Source organism: Heptranchias perlo, chromosome 9 (assembly GCF_035084215.1).
Source record: "Heptranchias perlo isolate sHepPer1 chromosome 9, sHepPer1.hap1, whole genome shotgun sequence".
Taxonomy (NCBI): Eukaryota; Metazoa; Chordata; class Chondrichthyes; order Hexanchiformes; family Hexanchidae; genus Heptranchias; species Heptranchias perlo.
The window spans coordinates 32,874,375-32,893,672 of record NC_090333.1 but is presented as its reverse complement, the minus strand read 5'-3'; the positions used below and the strand labels follow the sequence as shown (position 1 = coordinate 32,893,672).

General features: G+C 46.2%; 1 long non-coding RNA gene and 1 pseudogene across 1 annotated transcript; one reads left to right on the top strand and one right to left on the bottom strand.

Annotated features, from left to right (window-relative positions):
• Positions 1–8,415: 8,415 nt before the first annotated feature.
• Positions 8,416–8,586, top strand: LOC137325846 (U2 spliceosomal RNA; annotated as a pseudogene).
• A 1,333-nt stretch (positions 8,587–9,919) lies between these two features.
• Positions 9,920–16,000, bottom strand: LOC137324988 (uncharacterized). Its single transcript, XR_010963764.1, has 5 exons — positions 15,901–16,000; positions 15,539–15,732; positions 14,309–14,384; positions 13,068–13,175; positions 9,920–10,422 (listed from the first exon to the last, which is right to left on the bottom strand). It is a non-coding gene; the product is annotated as an uncharacterized lncRNA (long non-coding RNA).
• Positions 16,001–19,298: the final 3,298 nt, after the last annotated feature.

Sequence of the window (19,298 nt, the reverse complement as noted above, 5' to 3'; positions counted from 1 at the left end):
AATATGCTGTTCAGTGTAAAGGTAGTTTGCTCAGAACTGTATATTATTTAGGGTTGGCCCAAAATCAATAGAATTTTGGAATTGTTCCTTGTATACAGATAACACATATTTATAAATGACTACAAATATAATAAATCAATGTACTGAGTTCATGGGAATGAATATTTATGTTTCTGCAGTTTTATATCCTTTTCTGGCATATTTCCCACCAATCTATGAGTTATGTTTTGTTGATTAATGTTTAACAGCTAGTGATTATAAATGTCTCCAGGTTTCATTCACATAGTATTACTGATCTAGAGCATTGCAATTAGTGGCTGCATGTGACTGCCATGTTCTTAATTAATTTCAGATTGGCCTGAATTCACAATGAGGATTGATGAATTCAACAAGTTGAGACCAGAGAGTAAATTTTAACCCCCAAGAATGGGTGGGTTGGGGGGCGGGTGGGCAGTGAAAATTGTTGGTTTTGGAAGCGGGACCGAATCCCGGCTCCAACCCGCCGACTTCCGGGTTTGACCCAGACGCATCTGAGTGTGCGCATTTCTGAAACCCAATATTTAAAGGTCCAATTAACGCCGTTGAAGCAGTTAAGGGGATTACATTTTTGTGTATTCAGCCAGACAAACGATTTTAACTCTCCCTTAACGTGTCTCTCGTGGCCTCCGAAAAACGCCATGGGAACGGAGGTGAGTTGCAGTCGGCAGCCATTTGGCCCTTGAAACCAGTGATTGACACATGTGAAGAAAAGGTGAGTTTTTGAAGCAGGGTAATCAGTTCTCTCAGACAAATCTTTGGCTGGGAGTTCTTTGTGTTCAGACTGAGATTTCTTTGTTCACACTCAGAATTCTTCTTCACACGTATTTACCTACATTTTGGACTCCCTCAACTTAACACCATCAGGATGGGGGGGACGCAATGGATTTATTCAGCAGTACATCTGAGGAGGAGGCATATCATCATCCACGGCAGGCGAGGCGTGCAGTTCTGGGAGTTGCAGCTCCACAAGACGGAGGTGCGCCACAAGGACCTGCAGAAAAGCGGAGAGGGGATCAACGGAGGGGCCGAGGTAGGAGGAGGCACAACCCACGTTAGAGGGTTTACAGGCAGAGGCTGAGCTTCCTGGATCTCTCTGAGGAGAAGTGCCTACCAAGGCTCAGATTGAGTCACCAGGTGGTTGCAGGCATCTGCAGGATCCCTCAGAAAGAGCTGCTCCCGGCTGGGCCGGGTGACCAAGTATTGCCCATTTTAGTTAAAGTCGCCACTGCCCTCAATTTCTTCACCTCTGGATCCTTCCAGGGCACCACCAGTGACATTATCGGGAACTATCAATCGTCTGCACATAAGTGTACACGACAGGTCATGGATGACTCGTTTGCCAGGGCATCCGACTAAGTCAACTTCCCCATCGACAACATCAGGCAGACTGAGAGGGCAGTGGGTTTCCACTCTCTGGCTGGCTTCCCACGGGTACAGGACGCAATTGATTTCATGCACGTAGCAATCCGAGGACATGCACATGAGCCAGGACTGATCATCAACAGAAAGGGATATCACTCTAGTAATGGCCAGCTGGTTTGCGACCACCGGAAGAGGTTTCTGCAGGTGTGTGCCAAATTCCCTGGCAGCTGCCATGATTCCTTCATTTTGCGCAAATCCAATATCCTGGCCCTCTTCCACGCACAAAAACAGAGTTAAGGGCTGGCTCCTTGGAGACAAGGGATACCCCCTGCAGATGTGGCTCATGACACCTCTGAGAAACCCCACCAACGAGACACAGCAGCGATACAACGACAGTCACATCACCACCAGGTCTGTCACTGAACAAGCCATGGGATTGCTGAGGATGCGCTTCAGGTGCCTGGATCGATCTGGGGGATCCCTTCAGTACTCACCGGCGAGGGTGTGTTGAATAATAGTCGTGTGTTGCATCCTGCACAACATTGCTCAACAGAGAGGGTTACAGGTGAATGAGGTCCCATGTGCTCATGAAGAATCTGCACCTTTCATCAATACTGAAGAAGACGAGGATGAGGAGGAGGAGGAGGAGGAGGATGGGATTCCATCAGCAGAGCAGCGGCATACCTGACTGCTCGTGATGCCAGGGAGTCACTCATATTTGATAGATTCTCATAAAGAGATCTGCAAAATGAAGATAGTCAAGTACTCAGACCACTTGGAACGACTAACACCACGACCAATAGCAGCCCTCCCCACCCACCGCCCTCCGTTTGCACAAAATAGTCCTACAACCACACATACACCCATTGGTGGCATCAAGTCTTGCTGTTCGTGATGAGGGACATGCAAGGATGCTTTCACGAAAGGGACTCAAGAATGGTCAAGACGTGACAGTGGTGGTGAAAATTATAACATTTAATGTGCAGGTAAGAAAAAACAATTATAAATGAAAAACATGACATTGCGTCAGACACCCTTGGTGATCACAAAACCTTCGCCTTCCTCTTCCTACTACTTTTTAAAAATTCGTTCATGGGATGTAGACATCACTGGCGAGGCCAGCATTTATTGCCCATCCCTCATAGCTCTTGTTAAGGTGGTGGTGAGCCGCCTTCTTGAACCGCTGCAGTCCGTGTGGTGAAGGTTCTCCCACAGTGCTGTTTGGAAGGGAGTTCCAGGATTTTGACCCAACGATGAAGGAACGGCGATATATTTCCAAGTCGGGATGGTATGTGACTTGGAGGGGAACGTGCAGGTGGTGTTGTTCCCATGTACCTGCTGCTCTTGTCCTTCTAGGTGGTAGAGGTCGCGGGTTTGGGAGGTGCTGTCGAAGAAGCCTTGGCGAGTTGCTGCAGTGCATCCTGTGGATGGTACACACTGCAGCCACTGTGCGCCGGTGATGAAGGGTGTGAATGTTTAGGGTGGTGTATGGGATGCCAATCAAGCGGGCTGCTTTGTCCTGGATGGTGTCAAGCTTCTTGAGTTTTGTTGGAGCTGCACTCATCCAGGCAAGTGGAGAGTATTCCATCACACTCCTGACTTGTGCCTTGTAGATGGTGGAAAGGCTTTGGGGAGTCAGGAGGTGAGTCACTCGTCGCAGAATACCCAGCCTCTGGCCTGCTCTTGTGGCCACAGTATTTATATGGCTGGTCCAGTTAAGTTTCTGGTCAATGGTGATCCCCAGGATGTTGATGGTGGGGGATTCGGCGATGGTAATGCCGTTGAATGTCAAGGGGAGGTGGTTAGACTCTCTCTTGTTGGAGATGGTCATTGTCTGGCACTTGTCTGGCACGAATGTTACTTGCCACTTATGAGCCCAAGCCTGGATGTTGTCCAGGTCTTGCTACATGCGGGCTCGGACTGCTTCATTATCTGAGGGGTTGCGAATGGAACTGAACACTGTGCAATCATCAGCGAACATCCCCATTTCTGACCTTATGATGGAGGGAAGATCATTGATGAAGCAGCTGAAGATGGTTGGGCTCGGACACTGCCTTGAGGAACTCCTGCAGCAATGTCCTGGGGCTGAGATGATTGGCCTCCAACAACCACTTTGTGCTAGGTATGACTCCAGCCACTGGAGAGTTTTCCCCCTGATTCCCATTGACTTCAATTTTACTAGGGCTCCTTGGTGCCACACTCGGTCAAATGTTGCCTTGATGTCAAGGGCAGTCACTCTCACCTCACCTCTGGAATTCAGCTCTTTTGTCCATGTTTGGACCAAGGCTGTAATGAGGTATGGAGCAGAGTGGTCCTGGCGGAACCCAAACTGAGCATCGGTGAGCAGGTTATTGGTGAGTAAGTGCCGCTTGATAGCACTGTCGACGACACCTTCCATCACTTTGCTGATGATCGAGAGTAGACTGAGGGGGCGGTAATTGGCCCGATTGGATTTGTCCTGCTTATTGTGGACAGGACATACCTGGGCAATTTTCCACATGCATCAGAGGGTGACTATCAGACAGATTGATGACATTGCATCAGGAATGGAAGAATGGGAGAGGTGGGTTCACAAATGGGGAGGTGAGGAAGTGCACAGAAAGTGAAGGTAAGTTGATAATGAGACTTAAGTGGGTGTGAGGAGTGATGTGATGAAGTAGGCTTGGTAAGACAGAGTGAGAGGGGGGTGTTGTGCACCACAGGACGTGGGTGAATCAGTACCTGTGCTCACTTTTCCTGACCTGGTTAGGTCATTAAATCACTTCCTGCACTGCACCCAAGACCTGGGCTTTCAATCATGTGAGTGCGCAGTATTCTCACTGCACAGCTTGAAGGCCTGAATCCTGGAGGTAGAATTAGGTGCCTTCAATTGAGTCGCGATCGCTCGATAACACGGACGAAAATTTTTTCCCAGTTTCCCACCTCATTGTTAAAATTTACCTCCAGATCTTTGTTTCAATTGCATATGATCTCAATACTTTGGGGGAAATTTTAACCCCAAGAACGGGTAGGTTGGGGAGTGGGTGGGTAATTAAAATAATTGTTTTTTCGAGCGCGACCACTACCTGGCTTGAATACGCCCACTTCCAGGTTTAACGGAGGCGTGTTTGGATGCGTGCGAGTAATCTACTCGCCGCAGTCAGGACCTTCATTAGTGCAGGCGGGCGGGTACTTATTGCAGCAATTAACAGCATTATGAGACGTTAATTAGGTCTTTTAAATTGAATTTTCACCGACCTTTATATTTAACGCCTCCAGTGTGCGTTTCCCGAGGCTCGTGAATCTCGCCAGTGAAAAGGAGGTGAGAAGGGCTGGATCATGAGGTAAGTGCCTTTATTGCACTTGTGGGCCAGGAGGAACAGGAGTGTTTCCTAATGGCTCAACAAGATTACCTGCCGCGATCAGACCCCCGCGATCAGCCGACACCCCTCGATGTCCAAGACCCACCCCCCCCGATCTCCAACTTCTCACCTCCTCAACGATGTCCGACTTCCCCCACCCCTCGGCGATTGACACTCCCCCCACCATCCAACCCCCAAAGATCCCGATCTCTCCCCGACACCCCTCATCCAAACTCCGACTTACTTTTCATCCGCTCCCCGGCTGCTTTCCCACTCGACAGGCAGCCAGCTTGTCAATCAAGCTGGCCATCGGGCAAGTAACCATTTGAAACATTTTAGAACAGTTCCTGTCGGATCTGCGGGGAAGCCTTACTTTCGGGTTTCTTATCTGCAACCCCGCTCTCTTCCTGGCTTCAAGTTGAAATCCAGGCCTTCATCTCTCTGAAATAATTGTGTGTATCTCTTTAGTTAGCAACACAGGACTGTTCAGGCCTGGAAAACACCACATAAAGTTAGGAGGGGCTATCGCAGAGAAACATGAGGCAAAGCCAGACTTGAGCTAACAGAGCAGGAAGATTTCCTCTGCTGTATGTGTAACAAAATTGTAAGCTTGATGTTAATAAATGGCTTTACAATTTTGTTATACAAAGTGCACAAAGGAAATCTTTCCATGGATTTCACCTTTTTTAGGATTTAGGAAAAAAGACAAGCTGGCAAGATGCAGATGAAATGCTGATTTTTATACCACCAATCATCACAAGCAAAATGTATAAGTGCTCCACTGCAGTGTATTTACAAACCACTCCAATGGCATGTGATGGTTGAAAACCATAATACAACAGTTTTTTTTGTCAACTTACTTTAGTAACAGGATGTTTTTAATTTGATATAAAGAGTGGGATTGTTACATGTGTAGTAGTATTTAGTGAGTGGAAAACCTCTACTTTGCGGTGTTTAAATCTACTTTGGCAGTTATTACCATTAATTTGCATTTAGTACTGTGAGGTAATCACAGACAAATACTACAGCCCCAGTAGATAATTGGCAATTAAATCTTTAATTAAGGAAATTGTTGGGGGTGGGGGGGGGAAGAGTCTGCAAAAATTCACATACTGTTTTACATTACTTAGTTGAGCACCAAATATAAATGCTATTGAGGCCAGTTTAAACAGGAATTTCATATCTATCTGTAAGGGGAATGCGTGGACAGAAATTTCTCAGCTTCTGCTAATATAAAACATTGGCATCTCAAGAACTATTAGAATTCATTAATAATGATTATTCTTCAATTACAGAACAGTATTATATTTGTAAGCAACCTCCAATTTTTTACAAACTAGCTACATAATTAAAGCACACATTAGATGCTTAAAGGCACCGCAACAAATAATATATTGATGGAAATGGCATTGCAGACATCTATTTTGATGAATTACCTGCCCACAAAAGAGTATGCCATCTACATGCATATATTAAATACAGACCCAAGGGATTAAGACAAAGTACATTTGTCAGAGCCCCTCAAGAAGTCTGGCCTCCAATAAGTGTATATTTTATGTTTTGAAATGGGAATCTGTTTTCCAGTTCTGAGGCGAAAAATAAACAAAAGTTGTAAAAACTGCTTGTCTTCAATGGAAAAGATATTCATTAATGAAAGTTTATAGAAAAGAAGTAAATAGCATCACTGCAGTTTATATTTCCAGAAATGTGACACATTGCTCAAGAATTCACAAGCTAATCTTTTGAAAGGGATGCTTCATCAGCTAATACTCGTACCAGGTTGGCCATTAGAGGACTCAAAACAGCTTCATGGGCTTAGAGGTACATAGACGAGGGATACCAACAGCAGGCAAGTATAGTGTGTAGATTGATGAGAAGCCAACCTGTTTAACTAACTGTGCCAACCAACTTGCTAAACCGTCTTGTTCACGTGTTGCATTGAACCCTTTGCCGAGTCCATCAGGAGGGATGCGGACAAAAGAGGGGTGACGATCCCAGGCAGCGGAGGCACTCAGGTCAAGGCCTCGCTGTACATGGACGACGTCGCCATCTTTTGCTCGGATCAGCTGTCGGTCCGCAGATTGTTGAGCATCTGCGACCAGTTCGAACTGGCCTCGGAGGCCAGGGTAAATTGTACCAATAGCGAGGCTATGTTCTTTGGGAACTGGACCTACCGATCCTTTGTCCTCTTCACTGTCAGGTCGGATTATCTGAAGGTGCTGGGGATCTGGTTCGGGGGGGACGGGGCGTGCACCAAGAACTGGAAGGAGCAGATTGCCAAGGTGCAGCAGAAACTGGGACTGTGGGATCGACAATCCCTCTTGATCGTGGGCAAGAACCTGGTCATCAGGTGCGAGGTGCTCTTGGTGTTGCTGTACGTGGCGCAGCTCTGGCCTGTACCTCGCTCGTGCACCGCGACAGTCACCCGAGCCATCTTCCACTTTATCTGGAGATCAAAAATGGACCGTGTCCGCAGGGACACGATGTACAAATCTCCAGAGAAAGGGGGGAAAGGCGTGCCCAACGTGGCCCTCATCCTGATGGCCACCTTTGTGTGCGGCTGCATCAAGCTGTGCATAGACCCTCGGTACGCAAACACAAAGTGTTACTACGTGCTGAGGTTCTACCTGTCCCCAGTGTTGAGAAGGATGGGCTTGGCCACGCTGCCACGGAATGCTCCGTCCAGTTGGACTGTTCTGCCCCACCTGTCCTTCGTGGAAAAGTTTGTGCAGAAAAACACCTTTGACCACAAGGCGATCAGCAAGTGGTCCGCACGGAACGTCCTCGAGACCCTGCAGGAAAAGGAGATGGTGGATCCTGTCGGTTGGTTCCCCGAGCAGACTGTCAATATCATTTGGCAGAACGCCTCATCGCCAGAGCTTTCAAACAAGCACCAAGACCTAGCTTGGCTGGTGGTGAGAAGGGCCCTTCCCGTCAGATCCTTCATGCACTCCCGGACTCTCAGCGCCACCGCGCGCTGTCTCCGAGGAGGCTGCGGTGGAGACGAGACCGTCAGCCATCTCCTTCTGGAATGTGCCTTTGCAAAGAAGGCCTGGAGAGAGATGAAGTGGTGTCTGTCCGGGTTTGTCCCGAGCAATTCCGTAACACAGGACTCTTTGCTCTACGGGCTGTTCCCGGGGACGCACACTGAGACAGACATCAACTGCTGCTGGAAGATCATCAACTCGGTGAAAGATGTCCTTTGGTCTGCCCGAAACTTGCTGGTCTTCCAGTGCAAGGAGCTGTCCTCGACCGAGTGTTGCAGACTGGCACATTTCAAGGTCCAGGACTACGTGCTCAGGGACGCACTGAAGCTGGGCGCAGCCGCCACAAAGGCTCTATGGGGAAAGGCAACCGTTTAGAGCCTTCCCACCATTGTATACCGAGGGGCTGCAATCAGGGAAAAACCCCCTCGGGCAGAATGTAAAACTCAAATTGATGTAATGAAATGTAATGTACCTGTAATGAATCTGTAATGAATCTGTAATCAATAATTTGTATTGACTGTGATGCAATGAAGCACCTTAGAGTGTCATGAACTGTAATTATGTACAATGTGTTAATTGAACTGTACTTGATGTAACCTGCAAATTGTATAATCTGTATTGTGTATGTTTGAAATGTGATATGACAACTGTATTGTATGTATTGTTGCAAATTTTATGAATAAAGTATATATTTTTTTTAAAATTCTGTTCTTATCAGTTTAATATCTGATACGTCCCATATCTGGGGACCATATATTAAATTGATTTTTGGAACAGGGAGATAGAATAGGGGCTTGCTCCATCCACTCCACGCATCGACCCAGTATTGCAGTGTCTCTGGGAATGGTGCACCTCCCTGTGGGGAGATATTCAAAAGGGAAAACAGGTCTTTCCCAGCGTCTCTGTACGTGTGTATGTATTATTACTGAGAATAAAGCTGATATATTGCACTTTAAAAAAAACTGTTTTGTAAGGTCCTTGTGCAGCTGTTGGAAGCCAATCTGCACAACATTGATTACTTTTTCTATACTCAGAATCCTTGGGGTCTGTCCTGCCTTTTAGTGCTTCCAGGAATGGGGTTTGAGTGGTTGAAAAATATTTCTTCCTCCTGTGGTTGCTGTGTCGCCCTTTGTTAGATGCAGCTGAGCAGAACCTCTTCTTCTAGTGAACCATTTGAGTATTGTACTTTCTCCAGGTTTTCTTGATGTCCACACCGTCTTCTTTCTCCACTTCCTTCTTATGGTCATCCTGCTACTTAGTCATGATAATAGTGGTTTCTTCAGAGATACTAAATATAACATTAAATGTGGTTGAGAGTGTAGATATCAAATTGAGTGTGCATGTCAAACTGAATGCACATAAATGCATATAATTAATATTAGGCCCTGAATTTCCTCGATGTTAGTTATACCACAGTTATACCCTAGTTGTGCCAAAAAGTTATGCCATTCACCAGTGGAGTGAGCCACACAAAAGTTTCTTGAGGCAAGATAATTTAAATATTCTTGGTGCATCTCTGGTGTAACTTGAGTGTAGAAACCGTGCAAGTTGCTGACCCCTCAGGAAACCTCCATGCAACAACTTTAAAAGCACTCTACGGACTCCTGGCAGCAGCAAAACACTGTCCCATGGCAAGGTAAGCAGCTGACAAGTGATTTCGCTGGACATCTTCACTAAATCACTTCATGGCATCTCTCACCCATGGCATCAGTCCATATTGGCACCATCATACCCACTTAGGTGCCAGCTGTCCTCACATCAGTACAGTAGGCAGAAGAAGCACAGCTGGCTTTGAAGATCTCCTCCAAGAGGTACAAGTCTGGAGCTTCACACTGCTGCATCTCTCTTTTACCAAGCTGGACACCAACATCAGTTGTACCGCCTGCAAGAGCTGGGACTGGCATTGAATCCGAACTTCCTCATGTCCTGGACTGATCAACAGTGCAGAAAGAAATGAAAACACTTCATGAGGGCAGGCAAGGGTAGCATGTCACCACACTCTCCCAACACTCACACTACTAACCCTTCACTCTAAACTATGGGTAGGGCTGCCTACCACTCCTCTAATGCACACCAACTGCCTTGCACAACCCCAAAACACCTTCCTCCATGCTAACATCCTCACACCCACCCCCACATCCCTCACTTTACCTCTCCCATCACAATTGCCACACACTCCTTAACTGACAGCCATATCCTCAAGCACACAATCTTCTACACCCTTAGTTTGAAATAAAGGAAATATTAGCTTTGAAATACACTTGACATTTGTCTTGTAATTTGTTATTTATGAACATTGCAATCAGTCAGGAGCCCATTAAGTAGGTTTGGACTTCTTCAAACAGGCAAGAATTCCTGGGATGGTTCCGTTCAGCCAAGGAGACCTCCTTTAGTGTCATCTGGTAGGGTGCGTAGAAGAAAGTAAGGCTGAGGTGGTGCTGCTACAGTCGGTGCGTTAATGAACACATCCTGCATAAACTGGCCTCTGATTCCCCTTGCTGTAGCAGGTTAAAACATGGTCTGGTTTGTATCACAGACGAGCTGGACATCCTGGAAATAGAACTGCTTCCTGTTCATATACGTTAGCAGTTGCTCAGTTGGTGATTTCAATGCTACGAGAGTGCCATTGTGGTACCTGCACCCTGGCGAATCTAGCTATCCTGTGGAAGGCCTTGGCTCTGTACCTCTGTTGCCTGAGGGCAAAATGAGGCACACATCAGATTACATCATCACATAGAAGAACTTGATCACAGAGAAAAGGTTTGCTAAACATCAGAACACCACAAAAAAATGACTAAACTATGTTCTGCCTACTCAGCAATGAAGATTCAAAACTGTGCCTACCATGATAGTGTATAATGTTAACAAACAGATTCCAAAAACTAAGTAGATGTATCCTCCTCTTCAGCCATTATGTGCATTATGGGCATTTCCTTTCTTTAACGTCTCTTCCCTTTTAGCCTTGTTTATCAACCCTCATTGTATGCTGCCCTCTACCTTGTTACTCATTTCTTGTTGTTTGTGCCCTTATTACATTAAGGGTGTTGGCACAAGTGAATTCTATTAAACAATAATGGGGCACTTGCACTGGTAGGTTTATAATTGCTGGTAGATATTAACATCACAATTTTTTTCTGAAACTTGGAATTCTGCTGTGCAAATATAATCACATTCAAACCATGTCTGATATCAACAACAACTTGCATTTATATAGTGTCTTTAACGGAGGAAAACGTAGGACAGGTGACCAAAAGCTTGGTCAAAGAGGTAGGTTTTAAGGAACGTCTTAAAGGAGGAGAGAGAGGTAGAGAGGCAGAGAGGTCTAGGGAGGGAATGCCAGAGCTTAGGGCCTAGGCAGCTGAAGGCACGGCTGCCAATGGTGGAGCGATTAAAATCGGGGATGCGCAAGAGGCAAGAATTGGAGGGGCGCAGAGATCTTGGAGGGTTGTAGGGCTGGAGGAGGTTACAGAGATAGGGAGGGGCAAGACCATGGGGGGATTTGAAAACGAGGATGAGAATTTTAAAATCGAGTAGTGTCCGGACTGGGTGCCAATGTAGGTCGGCGAGCACAGGGGTGATGGGAGAACGGGACTTGGTCGAGTTAGGATACGGGCAGCAGAGTTTTGGATGAGCTCATCCTTCTCGACCTATCTGCAGCCTTTGACATGGTTGACCACACCATTCTCCTTCAACACCTCTCCTCCGTCATCCAGCTGGGTGGGACTGCGCTCGCCTGGTTCCATTCTTATCAATCCAGTCGCAGTCAGAGAATCACTTGCAATGGCTTCTCTTCCCGTTCCTGCAAAGTTACCTCTGCAGTCCCCCAAGGATCTAACCTTGGCCCACTCCTATTTCTCATCTACATGCTGACCCTCGGCGACATCATCTGAAATCATGCCATCAGGTTCCACATATACGCTGACGGCACCCAACTCTACCCTCACCACCACCTCCTTCAACCCCTCCACTGTCTCTGATTTGTCACACTGCTTGTTCGACATCCAGTACCGGACGAGCAAAAATTTCCTCCAACTAAATATTGGGAAGACCAAAGCCATTGTCTTCGATCCCCACCATAAACTCCGTTCCCTAGCCACCAACTCCATCCCTCTCCCTGGCTACTGTCTGAGGCTAAACCAGGCCATTCACAGCCTTGGCATCCTATTTGACCCTGAGATGAGCTTCCGACCACATATCCGCTCCATCACCAAGACCGCCTATTTCCACCTTCGTAGCATTGTCCATCTCCACCCCTGCCTCAGCTGATCTGCTGCTGAAACCCTCATCCATGCCTTTGTTACCTCTAGACTTGTCTAGTCCAACGCTCTCCTAGCCGGCCTCCCATCTTCCATCCTCCATAAACTTGATATCAAACATACATGCCTGTGGTTATACAGTTATGTTTTAATTTTTGGAAGAAATTGGAGCTCTGTGAGAGCGGTTTTACTCAGCTGCACACTTAAATCTCATTATGGACCCATATCAACCAGACCAAAACAAGTTAAACTCACTGGTAAGTAGGCTGGGAGGTTTCACAATGCATGAGGTGCACTGATTTTGGGGCATTGTACTAACTCTGGTTGTTATACTGGAACTGACACAATGCTATTCCAGTGCCAGACTACCAACTGAAGGAGGTCTTACTAGAGTCAAATTCAGTTGCTATATTAAGATTTTCATTCTCAGATAATGCTGCTATGTGTATAATTTTGCCTTCAGAATACTAATAGAATAAGGGCATAACACTCATCTACACTGGCCTGCATCATTTTGCAGAGTAAGACTTTACATGTTGGACGTGTCCCGGCCTCAAACAACATCACTGAAACAGATTATCTGCTTATTATCACATTGCTGTTTGGGACCTTGCTGTGTGCAAATTGGCTGCCGCATTTCCTAGATTACAACAGTGACTACAATTCAAAAATACTTGATTGGCCGTAAAGTGCTTTGTGACGTCCTGAGGTCGTGAAAGGCACTCTATAAATGCAAGTCTTTTTTTCAGCTAAAATAACAAAAATCTATTCATGCATTTGCATCTTCCAGCTGTTAGTTTACATACAAAGAGAAATGTAATTTCTACAGTATTAAGTTAAGTTTGGCTTATGTTTAGACATTGCCTTAACAGAATTAAATTTAAAAACAGCTGACTATTATATATTCACAAAGGTTTCTCTTAAGATTGTGATATATCTAGCAGCTACCCATCTCTCTAAAGACAAGTCAGCGGTGCTGACTGCTGAGGATGCCTGGAGAAAGTAGTCTCTCAACGTGCTGGTAAATCCATTTGTCATTTAGAAACGGGAATGATTGATTTTATCTTGGCAAAAAAACTGACCTGTTGGAAAGGATGGATGCAAACTCTAATGCAGTGAGTCTAGACTGTTGAGACTGTGTTCAGGAAAGCATCAGGAGTTAGCAAGAGTTTCACAGATAAGACATATATCTGGAATGACATGATGCAAGTGTGACTAAGTAATACTTTGGCTGATGCTATGATAACATGTTGCATATTTTTGACTAGATTGCTTTTAACCAGTTATTACAATAAAGAATAGATATGTTTCTCCATTTCTAAACCAACATACAATGCACAATACTCCCGGAATAACTCCAACAGCATGCTCAACCCTAATTACTTAAAATGTTTTATTTGTCTACATAATGCTTTGGGTCAGTAATGGCAAAAAATATTGTGATCTGCACACCAGGAACCAGACCAAGGTGACACATTATATTGAACTCCATGCTGATCAACAGGGCGATGAAATGATCTGTCAAGAGGCCAGTGGTCAAAGAATCATTTGCTACCTACATCTTGGAGATTGCAGGTAACAATGCAATTTTAACAAACAGTGCTATAACAATCCAGATGGTACCAGGTGCTGTATGAAACATGAATGGACAGGTTTACCTCAGGATGCATCAGGAAAAGAGTGAGGTGCTTTACTGAACTAATAACATCACAATGCATTATATTTTTGATTGAATTGAGGCAAACTGAGCAATATGATCATGCCTTAATAAAGCAAACAGAAAGCTTCTAATTATCAACTGATTATCACAGCTCTTGCTGTGGAGATGACCAGGACACCGTATTTTGCTGGCCCCAGGTTACTGACTAACCATCTACACCAACACCCTGGCATCCCTGTGAAGCACTACACAGACACAAACATCCATCCCCTCCGCTGTCTCCTTAATTCCAAGACGGTGATGCTCAGCCATTGTTAGCTTCTACCCTCTTTCCCTGTAGATCCTGCATAGCAATGGATGGCACGTGAGGAGGAAGATGATGATGATGTTGATGGTAAAGAAGATGATGAAGACTGAGCCACCCTGGAGACACAGCTGCGTGATACTGTCATCTCTAAGAACAGTAGCACATGCCTCCAACCATCACCCTCATAGCCCTACACTAGTGGAACATGGGAGGCAACACCAAGCTGCGAAGGAACAAGCTGCCACGAGATGAGGACCACCTCAGTCCCATGACCAGCCAATGAACTCCTGCAATCGTGGTCCTTGGGTGGCACCTAGATGAAGCATGAGGATAGGTGCCCGTAAGGAATGCCATACCTGCTTCTGAGGACTCCTGATGGTGGGTCAGGGGTCTGATAATCTGTAAGAAGCAGTCCAAAGCAAGTGCAGGTGTCTGTAGGCAGAATGGCAAAAAAAAGGGTTTAAAAATCGTTTCCTACCTGCAGAAATATTAATTCAAAAATCTTCAAATTCTTCTGTGTCAGGAGCTCCTCACTTCCATCTTAAACAGCTGATCCTGACAGCTACTCTAGCTCACCGAGCTGTGTCTAACTTACCCCGAGTGGTCCAAATACAGGCAACTCGGAGGTACTTCACCACTGGCTCTCACTTTGCCATATTCAAATAGGGCCAGTGTCGACTTGACGGTGGATCAGAGGAGAGCAGCAGAAGGCGAGGGAATTTGGTGGAAGACGTTTAAACACGGAAGTCGTCAGCAACGGCTTCCACCCGACTTTCTTTGCAAAAAACTTTGCCAATGCCATTCCAGCACGGTAAGTTCACCAGAAACGGTGAGGAAATTCACCCCTTTTACCTTTCTTTGGCGGTTCAGGGTACACCCCAGGCTTGAAAACTTCAATTGGATCACCACTAATGGGCTATCTTAGTGAAATGCTGGTGTCATTGGGTGGTGGGGAGGGGGAGCTGTACTCTATATGTGGCCTCCCAATAGATCATTAAATGAGCCATTTTGGATGTCAGGGAAATAAACTGCTATTTGGAGAGCCTGTTTTGAATGTCTTCTCAATTAAATATTAATAAAAATAGCACAAGGTGATGTGAGGATTTTTTTTAATTTAAAAAAATACAGAAATAATAAGTGTATGAGCACTGAATTAGATCAAATTGGCAATGTATGGGAAGATTGAATAATTTCCAGAAGGTTTTGACTGGGGTGAGTACCTCAACAAAGTGTGACAACCTTTTGTGGCAAATGTGATCAAAAATGCTGCTAAGAAAAACATTTTTTTAACTGCATGTGGGGGATCAAGCTTAAGGTTTAATGAGAAACTTAGTTGTTCCAATTAAAAATCATTTAATGAACTGGTAAACTTCATGAAGGAACATCTCAGTCCATTTGGTTATTGCCAGCTGTTTCAAATTCCATCCACCAGAGAAAACAGAAGGAGGGTTGAACTAGGAAATGCCAATTCGGTGTACTTTTGAAGAAGCTTTTAGAGGCAGACTTGTTTATTCCAAATGTAATTAAAATAAAGATTTAGCTCAAACTGATTTAATGATATTGAAAAAAATACACTTGACACTGACCCGAGTATGGTGATTGTGGATGGACAAGCAAGTGCGTTCCAACAATAGATTGCAGTAAATAAGATCAGAAGACGATCCCAAAGGGAATAATTACGATACAAATTCTTGTTTTTACAAAAGGGTAAAATGCCACCAATGCAATGACGTTAGACACGCAAGTAGAAAGTGTTCCAGAATAACTGAAAAAGATAAAGCTTACAAAAAATTAGATCAAATGTAAAACAGAAGAAAATAATCAGATAAATATAAAAGCAGCACTTATAAAAACATATTGGGCTCGATTTTAAAAGGGCGGCGGGCTGGCAGCGGGGGTGGGTGGAGGGTCAATGGGCGCACGGCAAACCCGAATAATAAAAACTTACCGTTCCCCACGCGATCGCGACTTAATTGGTTCCCTTTAACCTTGTTTCCAGGTTTGCCATCCAAAAGCTGCACAGTGGGCAGACTGTGCACCCGCATGACAGGCTGTCAGCTGGAGCGTCTGGATTTAAAGGGTCATTGCTCCAATGGATTTTGCTGGAGCAAAGAGCAAGAAGACCCAATGGAGCAGCACAGGGGCATGGCTGCTCCAAGGTTCAGCGATGCCTCACTTCAGCTGCGACTGGTCGGGGTGAGGAGGAGGAGGGAACTATTTTACTCGGCCGACAGGAGGAAGCGTCCTGCCTCTGCCACCAAAAAGGCCTGGCCCAAAGTGGCAGAGGAGGTCACCAGCAGGAGCAACGTCTCCCGCACCTGGATCCAGAGCAGGAAGCGTTTCAATGACCTAACTAGGTCAGCAAAAGTGAGTATACTTACTGATTCTCCTGCATTCCATGTTCCATATCATCCCCACCCACACCCCAACTCATTCTGCATTGCCAAGACTACTCTATCACATCACATCACTCATCACCCACTTAAGGTTCATCCTGAACTTACCTGCACTTCCTCACCTCCCCATTTCTGACCCCACCACTACCACTCACTCCAATCCTAATCCAACATGATGTCTCTGTCTCATACTCACCCTCTGATGCACCTCTTTCATGGTCAGCCTCACCCAAAGCAATGCATTCATCGGTTGGCCACTTCACTATCACTCACTCCCACGTCTGCACTTTCTCCCCTCCTAGGGGAAGAGAGCGCAAAATGCACGTGAGAGGGCGAGGCCTGGAGGTGGGGCCACAACAAATAGTGGCCCTCATAGATGCGGAGGAGGAGGCCCTGCAGATCAGCCGAACCCTCGAGTGCCTGTCCGTCAGGGACGCCAAGACTGGCACCCGACAAACGTCTGGTGACATAACTTTAACATTCATCACACACAACATGAATTGATGTTAACAATGCTTGACATGTTGAACACCTCAGTATGCTCATCGCAACATGATACATCTGTGATGATGCTGAATATTGCCTTCTGTTCTCTTACAGGCCCTTCAACGACCGCAGTGACAGCAGAGGGCGATTCCTCAGAGGAGCTCCCGATCTCGGAGGGCCCACAGTCACATTTTAGCGAGCCATCCACCAGTGCAGATACTCACATCTCAGTGGGTCCTAGTAGTGAGTTAGTTGGGTTGGCACCTAGTGAGTCACCACACACAAGTGAGCACAAGCAGACACTGGTGGCAGGGGCAGCTGTGGAGAGTCTGCGTCGGTAGGTGCTCTCCTCTCCAGGCTCTGCTCAGCTGGACGCAGATGCTGAACCCTGGGGGCCATCCTTTAAAATGAGAATGTTCAAGGGGCAGCAGCACATTTGTGAGGTGCTAGAACAGGTGCCACGCACACTCTCCACAATAGCACAGAGGATGGAGGAACCCACCTCCTGAGTCCAACTCCGGAGCAACTATCTGAGATAGTGTCGCAGGTAACTGCGGAAATGTCTGAGGTCATGTCACAGAAAAGTGCGGTAACGTCTGCGATGGAGAGAAGGCTAGCCTCTGTTGAGCTTCAAGCATGCTCACAAATGAGTCCATACAGACCCTGACAATGGCCTTTCGGACTCACAGTGAACAACAGTGAACAACAGAGGGTATCCCTTGTCCCCGAGGAGCCAGCCCTTAAGGGTGTTTGGTGCGTGGAAGAGGCCCGGTATGTTGGATTCCCTCAGAATGAAGGAATCGTGGCAGCTGCCAGGGAATCTGGTCACAAACGAGCTGAGCGTTGATGGAGTGATACCCCTTCCTGTTAATGAACAGTTCTGGCTTGTGTGGAGCTGCTCAGATTGTTATATGCGTGCAAATGATTGCACCCTGTATGCATGGGAAGCCAACCACAGAGTGGAATCCCACTGTCCTCTCCGTCTGGCGGAGGTCGTCCATGGGGAAGTTGACGTATTGCGAGGCCCTGCAAAATAAGCCATCGGTGACCTCCCTTATGCACTTGTGTGCAGACGACTGAGACACCCCGGCGATGTCACCGGTGGCACTCTGGAATGATCTGGAGGCAGAGAAGCTGAAAGCAGTGGTCACTTTAACTGCTATGGGTAATGAGATGCCACTAGGCCCAGCCGGGAGCAGATCAGCATGAAGGAGGTTGCAGATGTCTGTAACCACCTGGCGACTCACTCTCAGCCTCTGTATTTACTGCTCCTCAGAGAGGTCCAGGAATCTGAGCCTTGGTCTGTAGATCCTCTGGCGAGGGTAGTACCTCCTGCAACATTGCCCTCTCTGTTGTTGCCCTCTGTGCTCTTTTGCAGGTGCCTGTGGTGCAGCACTGTGTTGTGGAGCTGCAAGTGGTGGAAGTGCACGCCGTGCCTGGTGAGGATGGTGACGTTCCTCCTCCTCGGATGTAGTGATGAATGCAGCCATCGCGCCCCCATCCCGCTGGTGTCAGTTTGAGGGAGCCTGAAAAATTGGTAAATGTGTGGAAACAGAACAATTCTGAATGGAAACCAAGAATTTTCAGTCTAAACACAAAGATCTCCCAGCCAAAAGTTTGTCTGAGAGAACTGAGTGCCCTGCAATAACTTACCTTTTATCCCCATCTGTCAAACAAGCATTTCAACGTCCAAATGGCTGCCGGCTGAAACATGACTCGTTCACCATGGCGTGTTTCACACAGCACGGGAAACACGCTGAGGCAGCATTGAAATCGCTTGCCTTCACTCTAAATTAGATTCATGTACATTTCAAGAACTTCAAGTACTTGAATTGCTTGTTTAAATATTGTCCCTTCGGCTTTAATTGCCGGCGGGACTTCTGGGTTCGGGAACGGCACGCGCACCCAGGTGACTCTGGGTCGTGAGCGTTCTTGGGCGAGATTTCTGCCCGCTCCTGGAAATTGCGATTTTTATTTCGCTCCCTCCGCACCCGCAGTTCTATTTTAAAATCGAGCCCATTTCTACCATTACCAGAGAGAAAAGGGAAGGTTGTAAATTACATTCGTTGGGGAAAAGAAATGATCTGTTTTTATTCTCAAAACAGTGAAATTAGAAGCAAGCTCTAAAATTCTTATTCTGCTGCAAATGGAGATTAAAGGTTTATCGACTGTGTTCGCCAGCTTGAGATTTTCCGCTCATTAAAGCGAATGAAAGAAAGAACTTGCATTTCTATAGCGTCATTCACGACCTTAGGACGTCCCAAAGCACTTCGCAGACAATGAAGTACTTTTGAAGTGTAATCCCTGTTTTAATGTAGGGAAATGGGTGAAAAATCGCAGGCTGGATAATAAAGAAAACCCCAGCATAAAAGTTTGGAAATGAAATTAGATAGGGGTACTTCAATGACCATTTTACAAGGGACGCTTTATGTGAGAAATTTCAAAGATGTACCACTTTAGGTCG